Source organism: Coregonus lavaretus (assembly GCF_964263955.1).
Source record: "Coregonus lavaretus genome assembly, chromosome: 9".
NCBI lineage: Eukaryota > Metazoa > Chordata > Actinopteri > Salmoniformes > Salmonidae > Coregonus > Coregonus lavaretus.
The window spans coordinates 3,643,576-3,650,868 of record NC_139996.1 but is presented as its reverse complement, the minus strand read 5'-3'; the positions used below and the strand labels follow the sequence as shown (position 1 = coordinate 3,650,868).

General features: G+C 42.4%; 1 protein-coding gene across 1 annotated transcript in view; it reads right to left on the bottom strand.

Moving 5' to 3' along the window:
- LOC311134710 (CD81 antigen-like) overlaps positions 1-4,662 on the bottom strand; it is a 16,896-nt gene extending 12,234 nt beyond the window's left edge. Inside the window, exon 1 of the mRNA XM_084168479.1 lies at positions 4,401-4,662. The gene's annotated coding sequence lies outside the window, so the exon portion shown is untranslated. The remainder of the gene's footprint in view (positions 1-4,400) is intronic.
- Positions 4,663-7,293: the final 2,631 nt, after the last annotated feature.

Here is a 7,293-nt window from a genome sequence, read left to right as displayed (position 1 = left end):
GCAAGAAGGGCCTTCTATGCCATCAAAAGGAACATAAAATTTGACATACCAATTAGGATCTGGCTAAAAATACTTGAATCAGTTATAGAACCCATTGCCCTTTATGGTTCTGAGGTCTGGGGTCCGCTCACCAACCAAGAATTCACAAAATGGGACAAACACCAAATTGAGACTCTGCATGCAGAATTCTGCAAAAACATCCTCCGTGTACAACGTAAAACACCAAATAATGCATGCAGAGCAGAATTAAGCCAATACCCGCTAATTATCAAAATCCAGAAAAGAGCCGTTAAATTCTATAACCACTTAAAAGGAAGCGATTCCCAAACCTTCCATAACAAAGCCATCACCTACAGAGAGATGAACTTGGAGAAGAGTCCCCTAAGTAAGCTTGTCCTGGGGCTCTGTTCACAAACACAAACAGACCCCACACAGCCCCAGGACAACAACAACAACAACACAACTAGACCCAACCAAATCATGAGAAAACAAAAAGAGAATTACTTGACACATTGGAAAGAACAAACAAAAAAACAGAGCAAACTAGTATGCTATTTGGCCCTAAACAGAGAGTACACAGTGGCAGAATACTTGACCACTGTGACTGACCCAAACTTAAGGAAAGCTTTGACTATGTACAGACTCAGTGAGCCTTGCTATTGAGAAAGGCCGCCGTAGGCAGACCTGGCTCTCAAGAGAAGACAGGCTATGTGCACACTGCCCACAAAATGAGGTGGAAACTGAGCTGCACTTCCTAACCTCCTGCCAAATGTATGACCATATTAGAGACACATATTTCCCTCAGATTACAGCGATCCACAAAGAATTCGAAAACAAACCCAATTTTGATAAACTCCCTTATCTACTGGGTGAAAAACCACAGTGTGCCATCACAGCTGCAAGATTTGTGACCTGTTGCCACAAGAAAAGGGCAACCAGTGAAGAACAAACACCATTGTAAATACAACCCATATTTATGTTTATTTATTTTCCCATTTGTACTTTAACTATTTGCACATTGTTACAACACTGTATATATACATAATATGACATTTGAAATGTCTTTATTCTTTTGAAACTTCTGAGTGTAATGTTTACTGTTAATATTTATTGTTTATTTCACTTTTGTTTACTATCTACTTCACTTGCTTTGGCAATGTTAACACACGTTTCCCATGCCAATAAAGCCCTTAAATTGAAATTGAAATTGAATTGAGAGAGAGAGAGAGGGAGAGAGAGAGAGAGAGAGAGAGAGAGAGTGAGAGAGAGAGAGAGAGAGAGAGAGAGAGAGAGAGTGAGAGAGAGACTGAGAGAGACTGAGAGAGTTTTACACATTCTTCCTGTTAGTTTTCCCTTGCCACTGTTCTTTTGCTTGCTCTTTGGGGTCTAGGCCAGGTAACTGTAAAGCATTCTGTGACAGTTGTCACCCTCTCCAATTTGTCAGTGTTTGTGAAAACCTTTCAGCACATTTAGCTCATGTCTGTCCTGGACTCCATTGTTCTAGAACCAGGAAGCAGGAAACGGAATCCTCAATGGGACAAAGGGTGACCAGAGTAAAATAAAGACTGTCTGTGTTTCTCCTGACACCACATGCAGCTCCTCAGTAAAAACAACACTAAAGGAGGTTACAATAAATCACAGGGAAGCTAATATCCAGGATATGCTTCATTACTTTTGTGCTGATTTCACATAATGTTTTTTTTTAAACAGGGTGACAGAGGAAAAAGGAATAGTCACCATTAAAAGCTGAGGACTTTAAAAAAAAAGTGAAATCAAAAGAAAGAAAACAGGAACACAATGATGCTAGCAAAAGTAAGAAAAGCATGCTGTCCGCATCTGTATAACTTCTAAAGGAATGAATAGTCCATGATGGTCGGAACAGAAGTTTAACAGAGGGGTAAGACTGGCTGTGGCCTTTACACTACAGTAGCAAGCAACCCACCCACCTCTTTCCTCAACTCTGAATCTCCTTAGTAAAAAATAAATATAGAATTTGAGAGTGAGCAAATAACTAGTACTAATAAATATAAAATGCTTTGGAAATCGCACAGGCTACCAACATGGCACTCTAGCCTAAACACTACCAAATAAACCTAATTTGAACCTAGCCTACATGCTACCAATTAATGCTACATTTGAACCTAGCCTACATGCTACCAATTAATGCTACATTTGAACCTAGCCTACATGCTACCAATTAATGCTACATTTGAACCTAGCCTACATGCTACCAATTAATGCTACATTTGAACCTAGCCTAAATGCTACCAATTAATGATACATTTGAACCTAGCCTACATGCTACCAATTAATGCTACATTTGAACCTAGCCTACATGCTACCAATTAATGCTACATTTGAACCTAGCCTACATGCTACCAATTAATGCTACATTTGAACCTAGCCTACATGCTACCAATTAATGCTACATTTGAACCTAGCCTACATGCTACCAATTAATGCTACATTTGAACCTAGCCTACATGCTACCAATTAATGCTACATTTGAATCTAGCCTACATGCTACCAAGTAATTCTAAATTTGAATATAGTCTAAACACTGCCAAGTAATTCTACATTTGAACATAGTCTAAAAACTACCAAACCACCAGTCACAGAATCTAGCTAGTGCAGTTAGTTTGACAAGGAAGCGTGTGGGAACAAAGGAAATGTCAAAGAGAAACGGTCTCCTTCTCCTCCACGTTCTGGTGCCCCTTCTCCCCCATCAGTCCATGGTTGAAATGGTATTCCAAAACATTTCAAATACTAACATTGTGCTGGACTGAGCTTGTCTGGTGCAATGGAACTAATAGAATAGTGCCAAAAGTGCAAAGTGTTTTTTGCATATCCCAACTCCCCCTGAGACAACCTCGGAGAGTGGGGGCACAGCCAGGGTCAGCCATTGTCAACCCTGGAGCAAGTAGGGTTAAGTTCCTTGCACAAAGGCACATCGAACAGATTTTTCACCTTGTCTGCTCTGGGATTCGAGTTAGCAACCTTTTGGTTACTGGCCCGACACTCTAACGGCTAGCTGCAGGTAGTATTTGAAAGTATTTGAAAGGTTTCAAATAGTATTTCAACCCAGGTCTGCTCCCTGGCTCTCTGTGTTGCCCTGCCTGGCACATCTGGTAACAGCTGGAGGGAGTCACACTCGCATGCTTCCTACCACAACACGGACACATACACACACACACACACACACACACCACACACACACACACACACACACACACACACATACACACACACACACACACACACACACACACACACACACAAACACACACTGAATGAAGAGTACTGGTGAGAATCAAACTAGTATTCTGCCATTGTGTCCAGCCCCCTAATCGTGTGAAGATTTAGGAGACTGAGATTGAGTCGGTCACACAGTCTCAAAGTCATGCAAGGATGTTCCCCCTGTTGATCCATCCTGTTGACCCTGTTGATCCTGTTGATCCTGTTGACCCTGTTGATCCTGTTGATCCTGTTGATCCTGTTGACCCTGTTGATCCTGTTGATCAGGGGTAACCTGCCCTGGCCCAGGGAGTTTGGCTGTGTAGTTATTTTTCATCTATTGATGCCCCCCTTTCTCTCTCTCACACACACACACACACACACACACACACACACAGGGGTGGGCTAATTAATACCAGAACTGAAAAGTTTATATTACCCAATAATGTATATAAACCCTGTATTGCTGATGCTATGTATTGGACATTGAGAGGCTTTGAAGCCACCGGTCAGCCATATTGGCACTCCCCAGTAGGAGCAGTCCTCCATAGGAATTAATGGAATTCTACAGTATTTCAATTAAATGTTTCAAGGACAAACATACATGTATTCAAGTTGTTTTGTTTTTTGTAATGGGGACAGTAACATTAGTAATCTCTAAAAAAATATATACTTTAAGGAAAATGTTTTTATATATTTGTTCATTTTTAATTTATATGTTTAGCTCACATAATATAATTTAAAAGTATGCATTTAGGTGTCTGTAATAGAATAAATGTGGCAAAAACGAATGTAGACATTAATACATTAATTTATATAGCTTCCAAAATACGGTGGCTTCAACACAGCGCCCCCTGTCGGTACTCCAGTGTATATATAAATCATTGATTGTACCTCTTCCAGGACTGGCTTACTGAACCACTACAGTTTTCACACGGTCATCAGTTGGACCATTTGGACAACATAAAAACGTGTGTGAGATTATCATAGGATAGGAACCTGTATCATAACAGTGTTGAATCGTAGCTCATTTCAGTACCTCAGTGATACTAGCTGGTTACAGAGACGAAATAGAATTAAAGTTGTCATAAAAATTCGGAATGACTCAAAGTTATGTTATAAGCAAAAAAACATTCAAGATGCACTTTTATGTATCATAAAACTACAGACCGAAGAAATGTGATGATAATCACTTTAAAGTAGCATCAAGATAAACGAAATTTTAAAGAAGGCTCAACTCACCCAGAAAACGAAATTAAAGAAAAAGAGCATGAATTTGACACACTTCGTGCAGCCAACGACAGTCATGATGCTCGACTCTTCAGGTCCGTTAATTTAGATGAAGAAATGATTCAAGTCTGCGTGATACCAGTGTGCCCAAGATTCTAAGAAGAAGCTTCTTCTCGTTCTAAGAACTCGAATTCTGTGACAGAAATCTCGAGATATGTTCACCCAGAATCGGTAGAAACTCCCCCTTTTACTAATGACGGTGTAAACCGAGACTGGAAACTGCCCACCGAGTGACGAGGGGGGTACAGAGGACAGATAAAAGAGAGCATGGCTTGTGGCTGTTTGTATTCTTCTTCGTCTTTTATTTGTAATGTTAATATTTCTTCCTGTTTGTGAGAAAATGTTCGTACTCACGGGGCACCATTGGGAATGAGACCCTGGTCTCAATTGGGATAGCTTGAATAAATAAAAGTTTATAAAAAGTATGCATCTTCATAGGCTATAGGAGTTAGGAGGAGCAATATTCTGTTTTTTTGCTCAAGTTTGTTGTTGTTGTTGTTGTTGTTATTACACTACAAACAAATATTCAACAAACAAACATACGCATTTATTTTCCAGCTAAACATTAAGATAACCTCCACTATTACACTGCTGCGTTCAAATGTCTAAATAATTAGATTAAAAAGAGCATAGGGTCTTTCTCCGCATATCTAGTCTAGGGGTCCTGGTCAAAAGTAACGCACTAAATAGGGAATTCCATTTGGGACATAATCATAGTCTAACGTCATCATAATGGATCATTGCGGAGGCACAAGACGACAGAGGGACAAGACGACAGAGGGACAAGACGACAGAGGGACAAGACGACAGAGGCACAAGACGACAGAGGCACAAGACGACAGAGGGACAAGACGACAGAGGCACAAGACGACAGAGGGACAAGACGACAGAGGCACAAGACGACAGAGGGACAAGACGACAGAGGCACAAGACGACAGAGGGACAAGACGACAGAGGGACAAGACGACAGAGGGACAAGACGACAGAGGCACAAGACGACAGAGGCACAAGACGACAGAGGGACAAGACGACAGAGGGACAAGACGACAGAGGCACAAGACGACAGAGGCACAAGACGACAGAGGGACAAGACGACAGAGGCACAAGCCGACAGAGGGACAAGACGATAGAGGCACAAGACGACAGAGGGACAAGACGACAGAGGCACAAGACGACAGAGGGACAAGACGACAGAGGGACAAGACGACAGAGGCACAAGACGACAGAGGCACGTGCAGGGAACTACATGGGCAACACCGCACTCTGTTGGCAATGCCCATAACAACACCATCATGATTTTATTATAGCCTCCTTACTCCTACCATATGGTGAAGAGAGAGGGAACTGAATTCAGAGGCTGTTGTGGCATCACTGGCCTTCTCTCTCTTTGTTCATACGAAATCACTTTGTATAAAGAGGGGCTGCATGGAGGCAAACAAATAAGTGAATGCATGAACTCCGAAGACAGTTTCAACATGCTCCACGCTTCTTACATTTTACATTTTAGTCATTTAGCAGACGCTCTTATCCAGAGCGACTTACAGTTAGTGAGTGCATACATTTTCATACTGCCCCCCCCCCCCGTGGGAATCGACGTCTTCTTCTTCCACGGTGTTTCCAGAACATCCGCGTCTCTTTTTCGAGTCATTTCTGAGGATTCTGAAGAGAATCACCTCCGCGAGCACTGCTCAGTCAGAGAACACAGAGAATAGAGGATCTGCGCGTGCCTTCCTGTCTCCCCTCCTTCCGTATTCAGACTTCATATGGTGTCACAGTTGACTGCTCGCTTCCCTGCAGGCTCGAACACGAGATAATCACAGGCATTTGATCCGCCAAATGCATACGTGAAAACAACAATTACCCGCTGGAGATAAAACACAGTCACGGACACCTGCGCGAATGGGAAAAATACGCGGCGCCTGATCCAGTTATAGTAGGCTGCAGCTACCGGTTGCTCTCACTGTTTCGTTCAACGGGAAACTTGATTTGAACGTGTCGTTTTGGGGAGAAGGTAAGCGACAGTAGATACATGCGAGGAAGGATAGCAGTCTGAATAGCAAGCAGGGTGTCTCCGAGAGAGAGAGAGCGAGAGAGAGCGAGAGAGAGAGAGGAACTGGTGCTGTCCTTTCAGCACCACGGAAAGCAGTCAAACACCGCATTCACCTTGCTTACCATGAATGTCATTAACTGGTTCTACCAAAACCACCACAACAGGAAGAGAGTCTTTGTGTTGGATTCGGATTAGAAAGAAGGAACAACACCCATTTCTATCTTCTTCACCTTTCGGATTTAAACCACCATCAATTGATTCGGATTTAAACCACCATCCATTGTTTCGGATTTAAACCACCATCCATTGTTTCGGATTTAAACCACCATCCATGGTTTCGGATTTTAAACTCCCAATACATTGTTAATGGCATGCCATTGGCTACATTGGCTATCATTTTGAATTTAAATGTTTTCCCTCTTGTGATTGATTTCCATGACAGGTTGTGGAAACATTGGGGCATCCGGTATCATCAGAGGGAATATGTGCTAAAGTCCTGTCGGCCTACACTTGTTATTTAGGATCTACAGCCTGCAACCAGCAGCAGATGTATTTTGTGCATTGTCCTACAGCCTAGCCTCATCTCTTCCCTCTTCCTTCCCTGTGTATGTGTTGCACTTGCACGCGTTTTTTTTCCCCCTCCCGCGGTGGCGTACCGGTGCTCATAGAGTTGCCGTTGTGATGCCGGGAACTTATTGGAGACATGCCTAAGGGACGCG